This window comes from Xyrauchen texanus, chromosome 18, assembly GCF_025860055.1.
Source record: "Xyrauchen texanus isolate HMW12.3.18 chromosome 18, RBS_HiC_50CHRs, whole genome shotgun sequence".
Lineage (NCBI taxonomy): Eukaryota > Metazoa > Chordata > Actinopteri > Cypriniformes > Catostomidae > Xyrauchen > Xyrauchen texanus.
Genome location: NC_068293.1, coordinates 12,759,862 through 12,786,180, shown reverse-complemented (window position 1 = coordinate 12,786,180; position 26,319 = coordinate 12,759,862). Strand labels below are relative to the sequence as shown.

General features: G+C 36.1%; 1 protein-coding gene and 1 pseudogene across 1 annotated transcript in view; both read left to right on the top strand.

The window, feature by feature from the left end:
- The window catches only part of LOC127659000 (cytoplasmic protein NCK2-like), a 576,925-nt gene that overhangs the window by 444,626 nt on the left and 105,980 nt on the right, over positions 1 to 26,319 (top strand). The gene's annotated exons all lie outside the window — the stretch shown is intronic.
- LOC127659007 (Golgi pH regulator-like) lies at positions 12,617 to 26,234 on the top strand (annotated as a pseudogene).

Sequence of the window (26,319 nt, the reverse complement as noted above, 5' to 3'; positions counted from 1 at the left end):
GTAAAATAAAAATAAGGATATGCCATTGAAAACCTGCAAGGTTTGATCACTGCTCTGAATACATGCCCCCCATTAATGGCTTCTGGTTATGGCCCTGGTGAGTGGTGACAATACTGCCTGAATACTGTTCTAAACATACTGATCACTTAATCTCAGGTATTTGCACCTCTTCTGTAGGAACACTGTGCACTACTTTTGAATACAATGCTTTTGAATTGAGTTTGGACTTATACAACAGTGACTCCAACTTTAAAATTTATGTACACCCAAAACTAAATGCAAACGTCTCGTCCAATTTCACAACTGGCTTTGCAATGCAAATCCATGAAAAAGAGCAATGACATACACCAGATCAAAAGGGCAAACAAACTAAATAAAATAAAAATTCAAATAAAAAAAAAAAGCTGGTGCAGCTTTCTATTGAAACCACCCAGTCTATACTCTTCCACCCAGTCTATACTCTTCCACCCATTCTATTCTCTTCCACCCATTCTATACTCTTCCACCCAGTCTATACTCTTCCACCCAGTCTATACTCTTCCACCCAGTCTATACTCTTCACCCCAGACTGCCCAGGAGCTATAAACATCTACCTCAATTCAATTAAATAAAAAAAAAAATTGTATAGCGCCTTTCACAACACACATCGTTTCAAAGCAGCTTTACAGAAGATCGGCATTAACAGATGATAAAACTGTAATGTCTATAAAGTCGATGAATCATCATTGTGTAATTAGATAAAATACGATTCTTAATCGTGTTTAAAAATACTTAATTGTATTAATAACCCCAGTGTGTTAAGAATGCAGATGAGGAGTGGGGATCTAACTGCGGGTTCTCTATTAATCAAAGTGAAAACAAAACAAACAGGAACAAATGAAACATCCACGGGGGGAAAACTATAACTAAAACATGAAAACATCGGAGGTACACGGAACTGGATGAACACGACAGGATGACACCGGCAAGACAGGCAACAGCGCAAACATCAGAACATAAACACATCTGAAACATTCAACAATCGACAGAGGAATGGAGAAACAGCAGGGTTTAAATACACAGACATGGTGATGACAAAACGACAATCAGGTGAGCACAATAACACAGTGACGAGGGCCGGGAATCATGGGAAGTGTAGTGCATGACAATTGACAAGTGAAACACGGGGCAGACAACAGGGGATCGTGACACAGTGAGCAAGCTGCATGTGACTGTGGCAAGGAACACAAAACTCCATAAGATGTTGATTAATGGAGAAAAATAACCTTGCGAGAAACCAGACTCACTGTGGGGGCCAGTTCCCCTAACATTATGAATATAATGTAAATATTACTTATAGTTAAAATCATGGTTTAAAATTACTAAACTAAGTAAGTGTTAAGGGTCAGTGTTTAAACCGATTGTATTTGAACTGTAAGATTAATGACTAATGTCTTTGAAGTCCATCCATGATTAATTGCAGAAGTTCACATAGATGCAATTGTCATTGTTAATTGGCTGATGAAGGCTTTTGTTGGCAATAGTTAGTCTATGCATTCCATTTCAAGATTGTAGTCCATCAATAGACCGAGGTGAAGCAGGTTGGAGTTGGCATCGTTTATCTCCATCTCTCTCTGTTTGGTGTAGCTGCTTGTCAGTGTGTTTGAGGGTATTCGCTGCCTCAACATGTCTCCTATCACACTGGGCACAACTGGAAATCACACCTGTACCCAGCCAGGACAAACACACCTCCACATTACACTTTTCAAACCTTTTTAAAAGCAAAGAATCATATCAGAGCCAAATATATCCATATCTACCAGATATACTGTATTTGTGAAGCTCAATTAATGAGCAGCCATATGTGTAGGCCTACATAGAATAAAGAAAAGATCTAGATCTAGAAATTGAAGCAGTTATTTTACCACGGTTACATTTTTTTTCTTTTTTGTTTTTTTAGGATGAACACCCCTTAACCATAAAATAAACTTGGCCTCAAGTGGCTTATTACTTTTATAAGGTGGTGGCAACAGAAATATGATAAAATACACCAATGTTTAATAAAATTAATTTTATTAATAAAATAATCAGAATAAACAATAATTCTGCCAAGTATTACAGTTCATTAGCTTACCTGCAGACTGTTTACGATTAATTACGCATTATTATTAGAATGTGCTGTTACAAGTGTGCAATCCTTTGCATTTGGTTTCAAACACGGCTAATCCAATCCGAATTCAGAGTAGGCATAATGCATTGTAAGACCTTTTGGATAAAAGCCAAATTAATAAATGTGAGCTACTGCATAATTTTAGTCACTTTGTCCCAGTTCAACATGCACATTTAGGTTTTATGCACTAAAGTAAAAAGTTTATATCAGGGAACATTTACAGTAAATGATTATAACTTAACAATGGAGTAGAAACATAATTTTTTATTGTTAAAAAATGTAGACTTTCCTTCTTACTAAATAGAAAAATAATAATAAAAACAAATTATTTGTTTCTGGGTCAAAGTGACTCAAATGTACATGTACTGTAAATGTACAAGGTGTGATAATTTGTAGGGGACAAAATATAGAGGTTAAAATAAAAGATTTTAACAATTATAAGAAATTAAAAACAATTATAAGAAGTTAACATAAATAAGTCTGATTATATTTTAGTTCAGAACAACAAAATAATGTTTTGTCAGTGTTAAAATGCTTTCTTCAATTCCAGTTTAATATGTAGAGACAACTATACGTAAGCCATTTCTAGGTTGAATTGTCTGGAAAATGTAAAAATTTATCTGTGCTGCTTATAATCTCGACCAGCCTAAAATTACAAAACCAAAAGTGTGCATTAAAGAAAAATATTTAAAATTATGCAAATGTTGTGGAGTAGCAAAATAACTGTACATGTATAATATTAATCACCACAGCTGAAGATCAGTGCTAAAACTGATGTGCTGAACTATGAAATGGACGTTGGAGTTGTGAGTGCGAAGGTATAGAAGTGTCTTTATGGAGCGCCCATATGGGACAGGCTTAATTTAGCACTTACAAGAAGAGGATTCAGACACAGATTGTCTGTGACAGCTGCTTCCTCCCACATATACACAAACATGCATTCAGACTCTCTCTTTCCCTCTCACTCGTATCTTTCTCTATGCCTCTCTTATACACACACAGACACACAACCTCTTTAAAGACATCATTTTCCCCTGGAAAATAAAATCCACATATAAAAATTATTCCTGGGAGAAAGGTCAAAGGTGAATCACTGTTAGCAGGTATTCACACCGGATGTGTTTGTATTGTATTTTTCTTCTGGTTGGTCACTTGGTCTAAACTTGTGCTAGACAGACAAATTTGATAACGCATGTATTTCAGTGTATTTTTAAGGATTACTCTGTGATTTTTTTCTTGCTTATTGTTCAAGTTAGTAGAAAGTCTTTTAAATTGAAATGACGTCTTAAAAATACGACACCAATAAACAACAGGATGCAGAAAAACGGTCAAAGATGTCCATCTAATGCATATTTACATATCTTTTTCACAAAAATGTGTTCAGAATGAACAGAATTAATCTATAGATGGTGCTGGCCACACATTCGTAAGCGCCAGCATGTTGAGATCATATGACCAGCTGAATATTACAAATTTTATTTCAATAATGCCCTGTGACTGGATGCTTTAATTTGCTAAATAAATTAATCATAGCTATCTGGCTAGTGTATTTCTACTATTGCATTGACTTTATTTTTTAGAAGAATATTTCAGCTGTTGGTTCATACAATGCAAGTGAATGGTGAACAAAACTTTGATGCTCCAAAAAGGACATAATGACAGCATAAAAGTAATCCATAAGACTCCAGTGGTTAAATCCATGTCTTCAGAAGTACTATGATGGGTGTGGGTGAGAAACAGATCAAACAGAATTAAATATTGGTCTGTTTTCACCCTCACCTATTATATTGCTTCTGAAGACATGGATTACTTTTATGCTGGATTTAAGTCCTTTTTGAGTTCTCGCCACCATTCACTTGCATTGTATGGATATTCTTTAAAAATCTTTGTTTCTGTTCAGCAGAAGAAAGTAAGTCTGGGATGTAAATGATGACAAATTTTTTATTTTTGGGTGAACTATCCCTTTAATTCTGATGATAATGCTGGACAACAGAATTCTGCTGTTTAAAGTGAGAGTGTTTTTGTTAATGCTCTCTGAACCCCAAATAGGAGTTAGTATTTCAGTTTTTGGTTACTCCATCCATGTGTCTCATCCATGATTGCTCAATTACGTGTGGTTAGTACTCCCAAACTTCTGTTTGCTCATGCAGTTGACTAACTAATCAATGTGTCTCATTCTGCTTTGCTGCATACCGCTTTACGAAACAGTTTAATGTTATTCTGTTCAACAGTTTTCTCAAGAAGCATACATAAATAATATTTGCATAAAAGGTATGTACCTCCTGACAATCAGCATGTGCTGATGAATACATTTGAAAATATGAAAATAAAAGCTGGGAGCTGAAAGTGGCCAGAAAGAGTGTGTGTTTTGATGGCTTTCTCAAATTTGAAGGACGTTGCGTTCCCAAGTCCCAAATTCATCAGAAACGCTTTATAACTTCCACCCTTCAAAGTCTCCACAGGGGATCCTTCCCCACCTAGTAACCACCAATCCTATACCCAAATAAATATAAGTCAGCCAATGGATTAGAAAACTCTCTGTAAACTCCAGTTGTCTGCAAGCAGTGCTGTGGGAAAACTGAGCATTTGTTTCAATTCACACCTAAGAGCTGTCAAAGAGCACTTCAGGAGCTGTGATGAAGTCAAACTTAGTGAGGTGGGGCCTAAATTTAGATGTTTTCCTTTGGGTGAACTGTAGAAAAGGGATGTGATGATATGTTGATTCTCAGTTGGTTTTCTGGTTTAGGACACATATTTTACATTGGACAAGTGGCAACCAAACACAGTAGCAAAAATGGTTAATCAAGAAGTAAACAAAAATTAAACAAAGTCCTGAAAGTCAAACTTTTAATTGAAATATTTGTTACAGACTTGCATTAAAGAAAATGTTCTCTCCAATGGGTGGAATTCATTACTGTAAAATTACCATATTACTGTACATGTTACGTGTTATTCTTTTTGTAAAGATTTCTAAATGTACCTCATAAGGCAGAGCTGTAGCTCAGTGGGTAATGCTCACAGACTATTTAGACTGACACGGAGCATGTGCATTAAAAGTTAGGACAGAAATTGGAACACCCAAAAGGGGATAGAAAAGAAAGTCTTGTCTTTATATAGTCTTACAGTTATAAGAGCCAGTCATCTTTAAGATACAGATATAGCCTGTCAATCAACTACAGAACGTGCATGCATATAAACTGAACCAGTCAGGAAAAGCTGATCTGAGGTTAAGAAGTACAATTTACTATTAGTAAATTTTATTTTATTAACTAATTTTAGTAAACTAATAAGTGTTGTGGGTCAATTATTAAACACATTTATTATGTATTAATTATAAGTTATATTGTTGAAGTCCTTGAAATCATCCAGAATTAACTGAGGAAATACACGTAGATTAATTATCCTTTGGTTTTGGTCGATGAAGGCTTTTGTTATTGGTTAATTCATTTTCTATGCAGTTTAAGAAAGTGTTGTCCCTCCTTTGACCAAGTTGATATAGGTATCGTTCATTGAGGAGGATCGCAGTTCATATGGAAGCTTATGGCAGGTCATTTTGGTGAACTCCATCCTGAGCCCATGCTTAAGACAGTGGCTCATGAAGAATCCCATGTCTTTGAGTTTGCATCAATTCATCCTCTGTGAAGTCCGTCTTAGAAGACTGAAGTGAAGTCTGGCTGGCACATGCTGCAGTTGGTCATCGTCAGTGACACAGTGGGAATCGGACATCAGGCAGGACCGGAGATGGATCTGGCAGGCTCTATATATATATATATATATATATATATATATATATATATATATATATATATATATATATATATAAAATGAGCATAAATGCCATTCAATTTAAAGCAGGGTTAAAGAATAAGAGAAATGTTTTTGGTTCTGGCAGACCTAACTAAAGCAGCATAACTATGAATTGAGGGATAAATTGAGAGCGTGTGTCTGAATTCCGAACACTGCTAGGAAGACGATTCCACAGTTTAGGAGCCAGATAGGAAAATGATCTCCCTCCTTTTGTGGATTTTGATATTCTCAGTATTGTTAACAGGGTGGAGTTTTGCGATCGTAGTGAGCATGATGGATCATGATAGAAGGTCACTTACGTACTTTGGAGCTAGACCATTCAAAGCTTTGTACGTAATTAACATAATTTAAAAATGAACAGGTAGCTAATGTAATACAGATAAAACAGGGCTGATATGATCATATTTCTACATATTTCGTATTAAATCTGCTTGACATCCACCAATTAATGCATTACAATAATGTAGTTTTGAGGTGGATAAATGCAGTTCTTTAAATATTGGAAATTCGTTTTTTAAAGTTATATTGCTATCAAATGTAACACCAAAAGTTTTGCTGTAGAAGTTGATGTTACAGTACATCCACCAAGAGTCAGATTATATTTTAGCATCTTATTTATTGAGGTTTTTGTTCCAATAATTTTTATTTCTGTTTTGTTGGAATTGAGCAGAAGGAAATTTCTAGCTATCCACTCTTTGATATTATATATCCACTCTGGTAATTTGGAAAATTGTGAAATTTCATCTGGTTTCGAAGAAATATAATGTTAGGTATCGTCGGCATAACAGTGAAAACTAATTTCATGGTTCCTGATAATGTCTCCCAAGTAGAGGATAAATAAGGATAATAGCAGAGGCCCTAAAACTGATCCCTGTGGCATTCCATACTTAACTTTAATTTGATCTGACTGTTCCCCATTTACACAGACAAAGTGGTAGTGGTCAGAGAGATAGGAACTAAACCAAGCTAATGGGTGTCCACTAATGCCAACATAATTCTCCAGCCTATTCAAGAGAATGTCATGATCTATGGTGTCAAAGGCAGCACTAAGATCTAAAAGCACTAGAAGAGAATTGCAGTTGCAATCAGATGATAAGAGCAAGTCATTTATAGCTTGAATAAGTGTAGTCTCTGTACTGTGATCCTGACTGAAATTCTTCATATACCATTTCTTTGTAAAAAAAAATAAACATAGTTGGATGATACTTCCTTTTCTAGTATTTTCGACATAAATGGTAGATTTGAAATCGGTCTGTAATTAGACAATTCTCCTGGATCAAGCTGTGGTTTCTTGATAAGCAGTTTGATAGCTGCCAGTTTAAAGTTTCTTGGGACATATCCTAAGGATAATGAGGAGTTAATAATAAAAAGAAGAGGTTCTGAGATTACAGGAAACACATCTTTTAGGATTTTAGTCAGTATTGTGTCTAACATTCATGTATCTGATTTTGATGTTTCAATTATTTTTGTTAGGTCTTCCTGACCTACAACAGCGAAGGATTGAAGTTGCTCATAGGAAATAATTGTAGTCTTCTTGAGTGTTGTGGCAGATGGATGCATAATTCCAATTTTGTTTCCGATGATTTTATCAGTAAAGAAATTCATAAAGTCATTCAGGGCTGAAAAAAAATTGTCGACAACATTTTTGATGATGGATGATTTCAATGATGAGAGCAGCACTGCAGCTCGCACCTGACTTAGGAGAGGAAGAATTACACAGCTCACAGTCCAGATGCACTCTAAATTTTCCAAACAGCTTCAGGTGATGTAGATCGCAAAGTATGAGGGAATTATAATGCAAAAATACCAAGTAAGTAAATACAGAAGCACTCTCATTGTAGAATAAGTGGAGCTGCCGCTCCGCTGAAGCAAAACTTGCGTGTCGAGCGTCTTTAAAATAAAACAACCCGACGTTACATCTTAAATGCAGTTATATTGAATGCGTTATAGCTTTATTAAAGTTCAAATAATATGGAAGCAGATCATGTAAATAACTGCAAACTCCGAAACTGGCATTTTTCTGTGTGGTCAGCGCCTCTTCTATGAGTTGCGAGAATGTCCTGATCTGAGGGGGAGAGACTGAAACTGCATCCGGCTGATGCACACTCTGTCGCGTGGATGCTTGTCCCTCAAGCGTGCATGCTTGCTGCATCTAGATTATATCGTATTGGCTTGCGACTTATTGCATCATAATATATGTCTGTGGCAGGGCGGAGGGCGGGGAATGTTTCTGTATGTGTTGCAACCACTGATATATACATATATAGATCAGTGGTTGCAACTAGTTCTGGCATTAAGCCAGTATTGCCGCTGTTTGCGATCTGTATAATTATTAGTTTGTCACATATAAACACTCGCGCTAGCGCGGCTGCTTATATCGCTAAAATCTGCAATATGATTCTATGTTCATTTATCTCCATATGTGCATAATACTAGGCTATATTCAGCAGTTTTGTATCTGTTAATATGATAATGCTGCATAATGTGATCCATGTTATTATGCCCTTTCCATAGTTTATATCCCTTGCTATCTTTATCTAAGCATATATATGAGAGACGTATAAATTTATATTGTTTATTTGTAATTTACTGTTGAATCATAAAAGTATGTATGTAGACAAATTATTTATTTCTGTTTGATTGTTTATTACAGAAACTACCTCTGTGTGTACAAGGTTGAATCTTGCACAAATAAAAGTTGGAAAAGATATCTGATGACTCATCCCTTATCAGAGCACTGAATCGGTTAACACCTTAAAAAAAACGGCATTCAGTGGGGCAATCCCCAACAGTATTTATACTTTCTGTTATTTCATCTAGTTCTTCTGAGGAGCTGCAGCTTGTTTACATAGAAAATAGCGTCCCGGGTGCACTCCAAAGACGGCCACCAAGTGAACTGACTTGCCTTGAAAGGGACTTTTTCACAGCTGAAAAAATAGCTGATGTGCTCATGGGGATGCAAGTTTGAATCTGGCCTGTATCATGTTCCAGTCTCATTTCAATCTACTTTCCTGTTTTCCTCCACTGTCCTGTCAAATGAAGGCAAAATCCCATTAAAATGTGTGCATCTTAAAGAACACCGTATTTTTAATTGGATTTTGACATGTGACTAAATGTAGTAACCCAGAAAAGGGAACAGGAAATTATGTTTGTGGTAAATTATGCTACTCAAGTTTTTATACATGTTTTAAAAATGGCCCCACAGGCATAATGGTAGTGTAGTCAGCTTGGGACAATATGCTATTGGGATTGATTTGTGGTGACAGCATTTACAGAATGTGATTTAGCCAAGACTCCCATGTTCTCTGCTCCATACCTCGCCTTAGTCCGATGAGATTTTCTATCTTAATGAAACACCCAGCCCCTGGCCTCAGTCACACCATTGCGCGCTCTCTCTCTCTCTCTCTCTCTCTCTCTCTCTCTCTCTCTCTCTCTCTCTTTCAAGGTTTGCAGTGCCAAAGTGTTAATACCATATACAGTACTCCTATAAATGTACATAATAACTTAATAATAAATAATAAAATATGATATGAAGTAGGTAAAGTTCAATAAATAAAAAGATAATTTGTATTTGTTTATCATTTTAAATGTATAATGTTATTATTTTGTATCATTATCACTATCATCATTATTTATAATAATATTGTAATTGTTATAATATTACTAAATTATTTATGAATTATTATTATTATTATTTATCTTTAACTGCTAATATTCTTTGATTATTTATATAGTATCTATAATTATATAGATAATTATTAGGCCTACTGTATTGTTGTTTTTTCTTATTATTTACAAATGATTACTACTGTTGTTATTATTATTATGATCTGTTCGATGCAACCAGCAGATTTTAAATAAACAAATGACAGATTTTGAAGCAGTGTTTGTCCGTTGGTGCGTTTTTATACAAGGAGCTCTAGTTTTTGTAGTGATACCGCTCTCTTGTGGCGGGCGTTATTTTGTTCCCCACCCGTATTCTGGCAGGTCCCGCCTCCTGCGTTCTGATTGGCGACTAGAGCTCATTAAACGCAGAGCCATATAAAGGAGAGTTGCGACAACGGAAGTTCTAAATGCTTGATCGTCACGTGATTCACGTAGACTTCAGATAGTTCCAGGAAGTGCTGTCATTCCAAACTGTTAGAGTAGAGTGACAGAACTGCTATTTCTGGTAATTAGTAGTCAATAAATGCATTTATTTTATATATTTATGTAACACACCGACATATGTATGTAGCATGAGTATGTTGTTACAGCGATGTTGTTTTTTAAAGATCAAATCAGCTAATATTTGAGGATTAGTGTTCGCTTACCGTTATTTTCCTCAACTTATTTCAGGCTAGGGTTTCTGTTGCCTTTTTATGTTACCTCATGTTCATTGTTTTCACTAATCTCATGGTAACTAATGTCATATTTATGACTTTTCAGATAGTACAGAGACAGGCTGGTGACAGGTGATTTCCAGCTCGCACCGCACAATGGGTCAATGAACTATTAACTATTAGCAGCAGTTACGTAAATGTAAAATTTAGTGAAATGAAGCTTATTGTTTTCAATTCTTACAATTCTATAGCCTATATATAGTAATATAATTATTTATGTCTTATAAATATTATATATCTAATGTATAATTCTTACAATGCTTATTCATATATTCAGCTTTAAAACAACTTAAGCATACTCGTATATAAACTGCCGTTCAAAAGTAATGAGGCTGAAAATTCAGCTTGGCATCACAGGAGTAAATTACATTTTAAAATACATTAAAATAGAAAACAGTTATTTTAAATTGTAATAATATATTACGACATTACTTTTTTTGTATTTTTATTCAAATAAATGCAATAACTATTTACAGCAGTTCATGAATACATTTCTAATAAATTAAATAGCATGCCAAGCATTTTGTATGTGTCCTTTCTTTCATGTTGTCGTTGCATAGTCTTCACCATGGTTTGCTGTGCTGCATGGGGATGCTCCAATCGCTCAGTGAAAGGTGTGCGAATGTATGGCTTCCCCACTGACATGGAGAGGAGAAAAAAATTGTTGGCTCAAGTCAGCAGGAGCAATCTAAATATAAGTAGGCCTAAAAATTACAACAACAAAAAAATGTGTGAGGTATCTGCAAAGATTTTACAATTAATAGGGTGTTCGTTACTAACTTTATCCAGCTCCAATCCTTGCCTACTCTGTTAGTTATCCGATAACATCCCTTATCTCCTAATTTAATGAGTAATACTCAACTATAAGGTTTTAATTTATAAGTTATTTTTATTTAGATGTACTGATAATATACAGAATAAGATAATATTATTCTTTAAACGTCTCACCTTTTAAAAGTGCGTCGCAAACAGTTTGTTCTGATGCATCTCTACGGTGTGGCATGTGTTTACTGCTACTTCCGGGAACTATTGAGAGGCTCCACGAGCCGCTATTGCTGTAAAAAAAAACGTTCCATTGGAATCAATGGAGTTGTCGCAACTCTCTCTATATATGGCTCTGATTAAACGCGGTCTGCGATTGGCCAGTTGAGAAGTTGTTCAAATAGTCTTAGTAACCATAAACAGAGCGACATCATATCGTATAAGTTGCAGAAAAATAAACAGCCACAAAGTTCCAAATTCGGTGCAAATTTTAACTGGTTAACATTAGACAAAATAAAACTATCATATGTATGAATGTATATTCCAGTGTATGAATGTGTGTGTGTGTGTGTGTGTGTGTGTCATAATCAAAGTCGAATTAAAGACTAAGAACTTTCTCAGTGTCACAATATCTCACTTTTTACACATTTATTTTCTCATAAACACTCATTAAACTAATAGTTTACTGAACAATAAACATTAGTTTACTCACCCATAAGTAGCCTAATTCCAAATCAGTGTGATTTTCTTTCTTCTGTAGAACATAAAGAAGCAGATAACGGCTTAAATGGTGTGTTCGTCAAAGTTATTGTAAGACTAACTAACTACTAACTACTGTAGGCCTACTTTTATGATGCTTTTTATATCCTTTTTGGAACTTCTCGAGCTGTTTTTACTCTTTTCGCTGTCCTACACAACTGATAGACCTGTTTACCATATTCCATACATTTCAATATATGATATGTTACATTTGTAACTTCATTCATTCTATAATTTTAAATGTTTTTATTCATTCTATAATTCGTTTTTAATAATTCAGAATGTTTAACTATAGGTAGAGTGTTTAAACTTTAATATAAACTTTACTGAATGGCTAAAGTGGCAAATTTTCTGTATGGAGTAATCAATTCTGAAAAATACCATCAAAGAGATTTACATGATTTATCCGTCGTTCTCCGGCATTTTCTTCCAACGGTTTTTGCACGTAAGGACTTTTCACTTTGTGATGAAATCATCATTGATGAGTCATGAAAGATGTGTCACATGATGTTTGGCTCTCCACAGGTCGAGGTATTTCCATTGGAAGCTGAATTTGTATGTTATATTACTTGTTCTAATATTTGTGGTACCTTTCTACATTGGCTACTTTGTAGTCAGTAATATATGTTTGTGTAAGTTCTTCTTCCATCTCTAGCTTTCTATAAAGTTATTTTAGTAAAGTGTTTGATTATGCATTGCATTGCATTGCATCTTTTCTTTTACAGTGTATAGATAAAGGTTGCTTTTTTCATTAGTGGTCTGGTTCACGTTCATGTATTGCTTCTGGAAACTGGGCAATCCTTTCCCTATTCTTAGTCCAAAACATGGTAGGAAACAGCACTGATTTTGTCAACATGAAATGCTGTTGGAATTTGAAACCCGTTTTTCTTCTGAAATCTGCCCTTTTTTTTTTTTGAGTGAAACAGGATATTCAATGAGAGAAAAAAAGTGTTGGATTTGGCTAGATTTTATCCACTAGGAGTTGTTTTGTGTAGTGCTTGAAAAATAACATGGATTTGTTGCATAAGCCACAAAGTATTGTTGTTTTAGAGGCGGAGCAAGTTATTAATTTTAATGAAAAACTAAGAATCGTTTTCTTTTTCTTTTGGAATAACAGGCACTGATGGTTCATGCATGAGACCAGGAATGTGCATTAAAAGTAAATTGGACCCATTTTGAGTTCATGTTGACTTTGTGTATTCTTAAAACATGGCTACACTTAGATCTCACAACCAAATTTGTAGATGTGTATCTCTTTCTTACATCCGCAGGCATTCTGTCCACAGAGCAGCTGAGCAGTCGTGTGGGGGTCATTTGAGTCACACTTATGGCTCTCCTGTCTGGCTTTGGTGCTGTTAACTGCCCTTATACATACATGTCTTATTTCCTAAGGTACTAACTCTTAGACACATAAAATATCACACAAAAGTTTTTGTTTGGATGCATATTTTAGAAGTGATTGTAAAATATCAGGTATTTCTTTGGTTTATTTCATTAGAAATGTGACGGACAGTGATATTCTGGCCCTGGAGAGAAGGCTGCTGCAGACAATGGACTTAATTGTCAGTAAAAAGAAAAGGTAAGAGAGGGATCAAAGAGGATGTCAAGCATTACTGCATTCACACAACAATGTTTTGTATTTAAACCATATATACTGCTAATCAGGAACAACATAATTTTTAATGCTTTCTTTCAAGAGACAGTATACACTGTAAATGTAAGAGAATGTGCAAGAGAAATTAAAAATAAATAATGGATAACTATATACAGTCAGTGGCCCCAAAAAGTGTTTGGACAATTAAGCCATGTGTAGAATTGTATGAATGTCATTGCTTTAGATGACAACATCAAACCAAGTGTTATTTATAGTGAAAAAAAAAAAATTGCAAATGCACACTGTAATCAAAACATGTTACAAAAGAGGTGTGTTATTCTTGAAATGTTAAACACCATTATTGTGACACTTTCTAGTTGTCAAATGTTAGTGGAACATCGTTAATGTGGTGAACTTAAACTGATATATCTATGTAGGATTGCCATGACAAGAAGGCAGATGTACCAACGTGGAGAGGAGCAGAATAAACAGACAGGATTCTGGGGAATGATCAAGAGTGTGACCTCATCACCATCAGGCAGTGAAAGTATCCTAAATGACCAGTTTAATACAAAGTGGAAACATAAAGTACAGGTCCTCAGCTAGTGTTACGATGAGCAGGAAGGCAGACGAGGGGTGAGGATCTAATTGCAGGGTTAACTTTATTGGACAGGGTGAAAACTAAATAGACAAAACCAAAACAAAGGAAACACCCGCAATGGGGAAAATACAACAAAAACACGGAAATCATACAACGGTTTAACAGGCAGGATAAACATCACAGAACACGGAAACAAGCATCCATAAACATCGACAATGGACAGGGGAATGGAGAAACAGCAGGGTTTAAATACACAGGAAACATGATGATGACAAACGACGATCAGGTGAGCACAATGACACAGGGCTGGCAGTGATGAGGGCCGGGAATCATGGGAAGTGTAGTTTTTACAAAGGGAATAGAAGTTTGAGACAAAGACTAGTGGAAGAGCGGACTCTGGGGAGGCGGATTGGGAGACAGCTGATCTGTGACTGGAGTGTGCATGGCAGGAAGTGGAACCGGAAGCGATCCGGAAATGGAGGATGAAAATTTTGACGTGGAAGGTGGAGGGATTGGAAATAGTGAATGGAGTACAGTAGGAAATCGGAAAAGTAAGAAAAATAGAGGTAATGAATCTGAAACTGAAAGTGAGAATGGATTACAAGTGACAAGGAGAAAGAAAGAAGAGTTTAAGATATTGTTGACATTTGTTGCTGGATCTTTCAGTGTCATTAACCCATTGAAATTATCTAAAGCGATTAAAGGAAAAATTGGACTGGTTGAAAGTGTGAAGTTGTTGAGGGATGGTAGATTGATTATTTTTTGTAAGGACAGTAGACAACAGAAAAAGGCTCTAGAAATTAAATCGATCATGGGACAAGGTGTGACTTGTTCAGTTCAAGAAGAAAAGAAATGGGTTAAAGGAGTAATTACAGGGATCCCCACTGATGTAACTGAGGAAAAGATTAAGAAAGGCCTTACGGGAGGCGAAGTAATTGGCGTAAAAAGACTGAAATGTAATAGAAACAATGAAAGGGGAGATAGCCTCTCGGTGATGATTCATTTTAATGAAGATAAACTGCCAAGTAAAGTCTTCTTAGGATTTATGAGTTTTCCGGTTAGGCTTTACGTACCCCCTCCTCTAAGATGTTACAAATGCCAAAAGTTTGGACATGTAGCGGCTGTATGCAGAGGTAAACAAAGGTGCGCGAGATGCGGAGGAGAGCATGAATATGGTAAATGTGAGCAAGGAGTGGATCCCAAATGTTGTAATTGTGGAGGGGAACATAGTGCGGGATATGGAGGATGTGAGGTGAGGAAAAATGCAGTTCAAGTGCAAAATGTAAGAATAAAAGAAGGATTGTCATATTCGGAGGCGGTAAAGAAAGTAGGAAAGACTTTAGAATCAGGGGATAGTGGTAAAGGAATTCCTCAACAAAAGATGGAAACGGCTCAGGAAAAAACTAAAGAGAACTTCGGGATTAAGAGTAATGTGGCATTTGTTACCTTTATAGCTGAAGTGGTAAATTGTTCTGCACAAACAGAAAGCCGGACTGAAAGAATTACAATAATAATAAAAGCAGCTGAAAAATACCTAGAGATTGAGGGAATATCTGTGGAAATGATTAATGAGAAGTTAAAGGTGCAGTTAACAAATACGCAAGCAGGATGTGGTGGTTCATAATGGTGTTTTTAATTTTACAGTGGAATGCGAGAAACCTAATTGCTAATGGACAAGAGTTTAAAAAATTCATCTCTGATCTGGAGAAAAGACCAGATATTATATGTATACAGGAGACTTGGCTCAAACCTCAGTTGAATTTTGTTTTACAAGGATATCAATTAATTAGGAAAGATAGGAAAAAAGGTAATGGAGGTGGAGTAGCAACATTTATAAAACATGGGGTGGGATACAGGAATATAGAAGTGAGTGAGGATCAAGAGGTGTTGATGATGGAGGTATGGGAAGGGAATCAAAGTATTAAAATAATAAATTTTTATAATCCATGTGAAAGGTTATGTAAGAATGAGATGGAAAAAATAAGAGGTAATCCTAATCAGAAGGTAGTATGGTGTGGAGATTTTAATGCACATAATACATTATGGGGGAGTGTTAAAACAGATTATAATGGGAGGATAGTGGAAGAAATGCTAGATTGGGGACGGTTAGTATTTATTAATAATGGAAATATAACAAGAATAGATGTGAGTAATGGGCGTAATTCAGCGTTAGATATAACGCTAGTTTCAGAAAATCTAGCTAGAAAATGTGAATGGAATGTAAACAAGCAAAGTTCATTGGGAAGTGATCACTATCTAGTATGGTGTCAAATTGGTATGGATATTGTACAAACTGTGGTGGAGAGAATGCCAAGATGGAAATTTAAGGCAGCTAATTGGGAGCTTTTAAAGAACTGTGTAATAACAAAATGAATGAAATGGGAGAAATTGAAGAAATAGAAGAGTTAAGTATGGAAATAACTAAAGCGTTAAGAAATACGGCAGAGGAAGTAATAGGAAAAAAGAAAACTATAAGTAGTAGAAAAGCAGTCCCATGGTGGAACGAAAAATGTAGTAAGGCAGTAAGGGAAAGAAATAAAGCAATGAAGAAAGCCAGAAAATCGATATTGTTTACTGATTATATTATTTTTAAGAGAGCTCAGACTATGGTAAGGAGAGAAATAAGAATAGCAAAAAGAATGTTCTGGAGGGAATACTGTAATAGAATAGGGAAGACATTGAAATAAATGAAGTTTGGAACATGATTAGAAAGATGGGAGGGATCCAGAGAAATAATAATATTCCAGTTTTAGTAGGAAAGGGAAAATAGCGATAAAAGATAGTGATAAAGCAGAGATGTTAGTGGAAGCATTTGTTAAGGTGCATAGTAATGATAATATTACAGATAATATGAAGAAGTATAGGGAACAGAAAGTGAAAGAGAATGAGCATATATATGAAAAGAAGATTACATCAGGAAGTAGGTTAGACTCAAAATGTACCTTATATGAGTTAAAGAGAGCGCTTGTAGGGGTTAAACATACTTCACCAGGAAAGGATGAAATATGTTATGAGATGATTACGCAATTGTCAAATGTATCATTGAATATAATTTTAAGACTTTTTAATAAAATTTGGGATTTAGGGAATATTCCTGTGAATTTTAAACATGGAGTAATAGTTCCAATCGCTAAACCTGGAAAAGACCATTCTCAGCCAGTTAGTTATAGACCCATTGCGTTGACATCTAATTTATGCAAACTTATGGAACGGATGGTTATGAATAGGTTGACGTATGAAATGGAGAGTAAAAACATTCTGTCAGCATGTCAAAGCGGATTGAGAAAAGGGAGAAATACGATGGACTCAATTATGAGTTTGGAGGCGGAAATTCGAAAAGCTCAAATTAATAAAGAAATGTTGATGGGAGTATTTTTCGATGTTGAAAAGGCTTATGATATGTTGTGGAAAGAAGGGCTGTTAATGAAATTAGAAAGTTTGGGAATTGAGGGAAAAATGTATAACTGGATTTCAAGTTTTTTGTTTGGAAGAACGATTCAAGTTAGAGTGGGGTCTGAATACTCAAGGATTCTCTCAATTGAGAATGGAACTCCTCAGGGAAGTGTGAGCAGCCCTATTCTTTTTAACTTAATGATTAGTGACATATTTAGTAATATTGAAACTGGAATAGGAAGATCATTGTATGCAGACGACGGGGCATTGTGGAAAAGGGGACGTAATATGCTGTTTGTAGAAAATAAAATGCAAAAAGCAGTTGGGGTTTTCGGTTTTCTGTGGTAAAGACACAAGTAATTTGTTTTTCTAATAAGAAAAATATTCCTAAGTTAAATATTAAAATGTATGGTCATCAGTTGGAACAAGTTAAAGTAGTGAGATTTCTAGGTATGTGGATGGATTCTAAATTAAATTTTGGAGTCCATATTCAGAAATTGATAGAAAAGTGTAAAAAAGGAATAAATGTTTTAAGATGCTTGTCAGGTGCTGATTGGGGGCAAGTTGCCAGTCACTGAAAATAATTTATTATGCAGTGATCAGGTCAAATATAGACTATGGAAGTATGGTATACAGTTCTGCTGAAGAAAACTTTACTTAAAAAATACAAGTTATACAAAATCAGGCCTTACGAATTTGTTGTGGAGCATTTAAATCTTCTCCGGTAGTATCACTACAAGTTGAATTGGGAGAATTACTGTTGGAACAACGCAGACTTCAATTGAGGATGAGATACTGGTCAGGTGTATGTGGACATCTGGAAAGTCATCCAGTAAAAATATTGTTGAAGGAATGTTGGGAGTATGAATACAAAGAAATAGCAAGCTTTGGTTGGTTAGTAGGGAAGGAGGCAAACAGCTTGGGATTGAAAGATTATTTAATAGCCCCCTCTGTTCCAATACCAGCAATTCCTCCTTGGATGTATCCCATGCCATTAATTGACTTACAAATACATAAAGAAATAAATAAACCAATTAGCATACCAACTGAATTAGTAGTTAAACAGTATGTAAATCGAGAGTACTATTCAGTATTACAGGTATTTACAGATGGGTCAAAGGAACCAGAGTCTGGAAGAACTGCAGCAGCAGTATTCATTCCTACATTTAATTTAAAAATTACAAAAAGAATATCGGATCATGTATCGGTATTTACTACTGAATTAATTGCTATCATATTAGCACTACAGTGGATTGAAGAAGTTCAACCAGCTAGAACCGTGATATGTACGGACTCAATGGCTGCTCTTACTAGTCTTATGAGTGGAAAATCTGAATCTCGGCAAGATTTAATATTTGAAGTTTTGCAATGTTTATTTAGAGCAAGGCAGTTAGGGATACTGGTATTTTTTCTCTGGGTGCCTGCACATGTGGGTGTGGATGGTAATGAGGAGGTAGACCGGTTGGCAAAGAAAGCATTAAATCATGCACAAATAGAAATGAATGTATCACTAAGTAAATCAGAAATCAAGAGATTAATAGCAATTGAAATTAATAAAAGATGGCAAAAGATATGGAATAGTGACTCTAAAGGAAGACATCTTTTATCAAATTCAAGAACAGGTTGGAAATGAGAGGAAAAGATATGGAAATAGGAAAAAAGATGTCATTATTACAAGGTTAAGAATTGGTCACACTGCACTGAATTATAGTCTTTATAAAATAGGGAAGCATGATACAGGAAACTGTGATAAGTGTGGGGATTTAGAAACAGTGCAGCATATTCTTTTAGAATGTGCTACATACAAATGGGAGAGACAACAGTTAATTCAAGAGCTACAATGGATGGGAGTTGATACAATTTCAATAAGAGTATTGTTAGGAAATGGGTCAAGACAATCAAGATTTCACGAATTAATATTTAGATATTTAAATAAAACAGGAATAATAAATAGAATAAATTTTTTTTTTTTTCTCTCTCTCCTCTCGTTTCTTCCAAAGCCAAGTATACTCCACACTCCAGATCAGTAGGTGGCGGGAATGCACCATTTATGTTGGTCTGCCAATCCACCATTAAACACCAGAAGAAGAAGAAGAAGAAGACAAAGACTAGTGAAACACAGGGCAGACAACAAGGGAATCGTGACAGCTAGTAATGCAAGGTTTTTTGATCCCAGTGAGGAGTGACATAGGAACTGCAGAGTTACTGAGATCACATGCCATCACCATTGAATCACCCCTAATTGCATCTAAATTACTGTCAAATCAATTAGATTTGGTTGAAAATCATTAGCTTGATGGCAGGTTACTAATGAGTGTATGTGTGAGCATGTGCATGTTAAGTCGAAAGGCCTAAAACTACTGGCCTAAATTAGTGACATCTTTCTTAACTCTGGCACTGCAGATCTGTCTCTGATCCAGCAGAAAGTAGATGGTCTAGAGGAACTCAGTAGACAGCTTTTCCTGGAGACTGTGGACCTGCAGGCTACAAAGGTATTTTACAACTGAAATATTAAGTGATTATCTGTCATCTGCCTAAAGCCCCATTTAAACCTGATATTAAGATGTGTCTGGGTTAATTAATCAAATTTGGTCAGGCAAGACACATCGCTGTTTATACCTCGTTGCTCAAATGCGTCTCCTGACCACTTGTAATCGGATTTTGGGGAGATTGTCTCTTAACTCATGATGACATATATCAATCACTATGTTACTGTGTTACTGCATGATATTATAGTGCAAAAAAGTTAGAAAAGACAAATAAAGCTCAAACAAAACTGGCATGCTGTTTCTCCCAGATGCAGCTGAAATTTAATCTAAGAACAAACTCAACATTTCAAGCAGAATTATCCATTATTTTAGTGAAGTACCTGTATTAAAGGAGCTTTAGATGTTTGTGCTTTTCATCTGCTTCCCTGCATATTGATATCAGACAGTGGCACTTCACTGCTGTCTGGGACGCATTCAGGATGGATTAGTGTTCTCACAACAAATGCGATTTGGTTACATACTCCATATGTAGTTTTTGTGAAGGCATTGCACCACTTTTACACCTGTATTAGGCACTGACCACATGTGGTCGGATCACCTGAAACACATCTTAATACCAAGTGTTAATGGGTCTAAGATTTACAGTGCATTCAAAGTTATCAAAAATATATATATTTTTTGCAAATTTATTAAAACTAAAGAACTGAAATATCACATTGACATAAGTATTCAGACCCTTAACTCAGTACTTGGTTGAAACACCTTTGGCAGAGATGACAGCCTCAAGTCTTTTTGGGTATGATGCAACAAGCTTTGCACACCTGGAATTCTCTACATATCCTCTCAAGCTCTGTCAGGCATGATGGGGACTGTTGGTGGACAGCCATTTTCAGGTCTCTCCAAAGATGTTCGATTGGGTTCAAGACCCGGCTCTGGCTGGGCCACTTAAGGAAATTCACAGAGTTGTCCCTTAGCCACTCTTGCATTGTCTTGGCTGTGTGCTTTGGGTAATTGTCCTGTTGGAAGGTGAACCCTCAGCCCAGTCTGTGGTCATTAGCACTCTGGACCAGGTTTTCATTTAGCATATCTCTGTATTTTGCTGCATTCAGCTTTCCTTCAACCCTGAGCAGTCCCCCAACATCACCACAGACTTATGCTACCACCACCATGCTTCACCATTGGGATGGTATTGCGCAGGTGATAATCAGTGCCTGGTTTCCTCCAGACATGACGCTTGGAATTGAGGCCAGACAGTTCAATCTTAATTTCATTAGACCAGAGGAACTTGTTTCTTACAGTCCTTTTAGGTGCTTTTTTATGTGTCTTGCTCTGAGGAGAGTCTTCCATCTGGCTACTCTGCCATAAAGCCCAGATCAGTGGAGTGTTGCAGTGAGGTTTGTCCTTCTGCAAGTTACTTCCATCTCTACACATGATCTCATGAGCTCGACCAGAGTAACCATTGCATTCTTGGTCACCTCTCTTACCAAGGCCCTTCTACCCTGATTGCTCAGTTTGGCTGGGCGGCCAGCTATAGGAAGAGTCCTGGTTGTTCCAAACTTCCATTTAAGAATTATTGAGGCCACTGTAGTATTTGGAACCTTCAATGCAGCTGAAATTTTGTGTAGCCTTCCCCAGATCTGTGCTTCGACACAATCCAGTCTCTGAGCTCTGCTGGCAGTTCCTTTGACCTCATGGCTTGGTTTTTGTTCTGATATTTATTTTCAGCTGTGAGACCTTATATGGTCAGGTGTGTGCCTTTCCAAATCATGTCCAATCAATTGAATTTGCCACAGATGGGCTTCAATCGAAGTGTAAAAACATCTCAAAGATGATCCAGAGAAATGGGATGCACCTGATGTAAATTTCAAGTGTCATAGCAAAGGGTCTGAACACTTATGTCAATGTGGTATTTCAGTTTTTTCTTATTAATACATTTTCAAAGTTATCAATAATCAGTTTTTTGCTTTGTCATTATAGGGTATGGGTTGTAGATTGATGTGGGAATTTAAGAATTTTAGTATACATCTGCAACATAACAAAATTTCAAAAATTAAAATTAAGGAGTCTGAAAACTTGATTAATGCACTGTATGTCTATATACAGGGTTCCCCCAGTCATGGATATATCAGGACATTTTTAAATTGTGATTTCCAGGCCTTGAAGAACCAAGGAAATCACTAAATTCTCATTTAAAATTCTATTGTGAATATTATATATGTTTTCTTTTATGCTTGCCTCTAAAATATTTCATTAGAAGTATTTCATCATTAATCATGAACGACTGGAACAATCATGGGAATTCATTGGTCAAAAGGTGTAGGAACTCTTTAGATAAATTAACATTAAACTAATGTTCTGATGTCTCTTTCACAAGGAACGGATAGAATACTAAAAAACATTTCAAGGAAAATACTTCAACTTTTTAGGGTACTTCTTTTCCATCTACTGTGTGTGGAAAATATTCATGGTTAGAATTTTCTTTGCCCATTTTTGGATGTACAGTATTTTAGAACATTTTAAATAATCTGTCCTAATCCATGATAATATGTATCGTATTCTACCATATCAGGCCACTATAAACATTGTCTTTGACCGTGTGGGGAAGACTGACCCAGTGACGAGAGGAATTGAGATTACTGTCACTATCTCGGCATTCAGTTTGATGTACGTGTTACAAACTTATGTATTTCAGATAGCTAAACACCTTTGAGCATCCCTGCTGGACATTATGGGGCCAAATTTATTCTTTTGCTCAACTTTTCACACAACTGAGGAATTTCAGTTCAGCACAAGTTTTGTGATTAAACACTAAAATAATTATATAATTAATTTGGACTGGTTATTCCCTTATGATTTTCTTGGAATTTTATTCAATTTGAATTCCTGTTACTTAATTTCAAATGAAAATGACAATTTTGTATCCAGTTTTTGCATGCAGTTTTCCTACCTCAGTGGAAATTCAATTCGCAACCCTGTTCAACATTGAACCGTACATTTTGAACGCCAGTTAAACTTCTCTGCCTCATAATGGCCAATTTGTAAGAATCAGATTGTAGTGATGTACTGTTGCAGCAGGACAAATTACCATATGCTTGTTTGTATGATTATTTAAAATGATAAAAATAAAATGTTATATTGGAAATATGTTACAATAAGTTTCTTTTTGTTAACATTAGCAAAGGCAATAGGCATCATGAATCAACAATGAACAAAATGTGAAATGACATTAAATGTATTAATATTGGTTAATTTTAATTTATAACAATACAATTGTTCACGGTTAGTTTATTTTACTTCATAATGTATTAACAAATGTTAATATATGGAACTTTTAATTAAAAAAAAAATATTTGGAAACGCTGTGCAAGTGCTGAAACAGTATTTTTCATATTGTGTTACCTTTATATTTTCTTGTCCAGTTTACCTCACTTCTGATCTCTCATAAGCACACAAACATACACGATTGTTGTTATATCCACCTTAATAGACTTTATACTTATGACTTAAGCAGAACGTGATTGTGAGTGCTGTGTCAGCTGACATTTACTGCTTTCATTGGCAGTTAATTGCTCTCAGTCAGCACAGCTCTTTTAATGACTGTTTAATCTTTCCCCATGAGGAGGTAATGATTCAGCCTCTTAAACATGTAATCTGCGTCCGACTTCTCTCTTTCTCTTCTGATAAGAGTGAATCCCTTTTCTGATGGATAAAGCCTCTTAATTCATGTGCAGAAGCTCCTTAAACCTCTGTTTCCCCACAGGTAAAGTTCTGGTCTCAGCACATTTCTTTTATCCTGGTGGGAATCATCATAGTCACGTCCATACGAGGCCTTTTAATCACACTCACCAAGGTAATTGGGGATGAACATTGGACAGTGAGGGATAAACAGCTTTTTTTTTCTCATTTAGTCTTATCACTTAAGGGGGAACAGCCATGTATTATGTATACAGCCATGTGTTCATGTTCAGCTGTTGTAAAGAGAAGATTATACTTTCTGAACCTCTGTGGCATGGTTTTGTCCAAGTTCAGTTTCTGAGAAGCATTAATGAGATTGAATTCACACAAATATGCAGTTTTGGCTAATATCTCTGTTTGTTTACAGTTTTTCTATGCCATCTCCAGCAGCAAGTCATCCAATGTCATTGTGCTCGTCTTGGCTCAGATCATGGTGAGATATTGTATGAAATAGACAACGAAAAGCAACTACACTTTTTGACATTCAGTAAAAGATCTATAAACCAAGCATCAATGTAGCGGCAATATAGAAAGTGTACTGATAGTTTTGTTTTTTATGTTATGGCAAATAACCATTATGATGACAGATATTATTAATCTATACATCTGTATATTTTTATTCAACAAATACCATTCACACTAAGTGAAATCATGTGCTGAAATTACAAGTGAAAACTGTTTAAAGTGTTCACCCAAAAATGAAAATTCTTTCATTATTTGCTCACCTACATGATATCCCAGGTGTGTATGACTTTCTTTTTTCACCAGAACACATTTGAAGAAAAATAGAAAAATATCTCAGCTCGGTAGGTCCTTAAAATGCAAGTGACTGGAGATTTCTATTTTGAAGCTCCAAAAATCAAAGAAAGTCAGCATAACCGTCATCGTTACGACTCCAGCATTTAAATTAATGTCTTCAAAAGCGATACAATCACTTTTTGTGCAAAAAAAGATAAATATTTAAGTACTATTTAACTATAAACCATCGCTTCCATTAGGTTTCTCGAGAGGTGGAGTTCAAGCGGTCTCTCTTGTGACGTATTTGCTTTGCCATCATACAGACGTAATCTCATGATCTCCACTCGGTTGAGACATACAGGATAAGCTCATAAATGCACCATTGTGAGTAAAGAAAGAGATAAATACAGATCTAAACCAAAACTAACAAAGCTTCTGTACAGCATTCTTCCTACACAGTTGTAAACAGCTCTTCCGGGTGTGTCGCACGTGCAACAGTTCTCTCGTGTGTTTCAAATGCCAATGAGATTACATCACACATGCATACCGCTGCAGAATAGAAGCATGATTTAGAGTTAAAAAAGGACTAAAAAATGTATCTTATTTGCACCAAAATCAGTCATATCGCTTCAGAAGACATTAACCGCTGGAGTCGTATGGATGACGTTTATGCTGACTGTCTGTGGTTTTTGGAGCTTAAAAAGAGAAATCTGTTTTCACTCGCATTGTAAGGACCTACTGAGCTGAGCTATGTTTTTTATTTTTCTTCAAATTTGTTCTGGTGAAGAAAGTAAGTCATACAGACCTGGGATATCATGAGGGTGAACTATCCCTTTAATACTGCTGTATGTAAGGAGAAATATCATAATTCCTTATTGCAAACAAATGTGTGACATGCCTCTCTCCTGTCTGGCTATAGGGAATGTATTTTGTCTCCTCTGTGCTCCTAATGCGAATGAGCATGCCTTTGGAGTACCGCACCATAGTGACTGAGGTACTGGAAGAACTCCAGTTTAACTTCTATCACCGCTGGTTTGATGTGATCTTCCTGGTCAGTGCACTTTCCAGCATCCTCTACCTGGCCCATAAACAGGCGGCTGAGAAGCACATGTCCCTGTGACCTCACAAACATACCTGTCACCATTTGCATACCAAAATCCGGGAGACCTATGAGTGGGGGGGTGAGGGGGTGCTGGAAGGCAGAGGCAGGCTAAATACATACAAATTTTGCCGTTTTGCTGAGTTACGTCATTTTCCCCACCGTGTCCGATATTAAAATCAGTGCGACACATTGCAAAAGGCGTGGGTATTGTCGATATGGCTTCGAAATATGAAATAATATTCTTCCATCCAGCTGTTGTTAAATTTACAGGTATATATAGTCTTCTCCTCCCATCTACCAGTGATGTTTGATTCAACTTCCCGCGTATACTACCTGCGCAAATGGGTTGTAAGTTGCCAGGTTGAAGTCACAAATGGGTTGAAATTTGTATGTGTCGATTGTATGAGTAGGATCTGGCAACTGGACAACCATGTAATAATATATTGATGTGATTATTCATATAACGCGGTTTGGGCCATACAAATTACATAAGTTTCCCGGGAGAAATAACATAATGGGAGGGGGGCGGGAGATGGGTGTGAAATACGGGAGACTCCCAGGAAAAACAGGAGTGTTGACAGGTATGCTCACAAGTGACCTCATCAGAGAACTGAAGTGTTTCTTTCATTTGTGTCTTCTTTTAAAAAGACTCTTATGCCCACACCCTGCAATGAGCATGTCAATTAGAAACCATGTCTAATTGACTGTCTTGTTTGGTAAACGGAGGTGAACCCCCCCCCCCCCCCCAAGTGTCTTTATTTTATGGATCGAATAAGCATGAAATCCTAAACCAGGTGGTTTTTCAGTG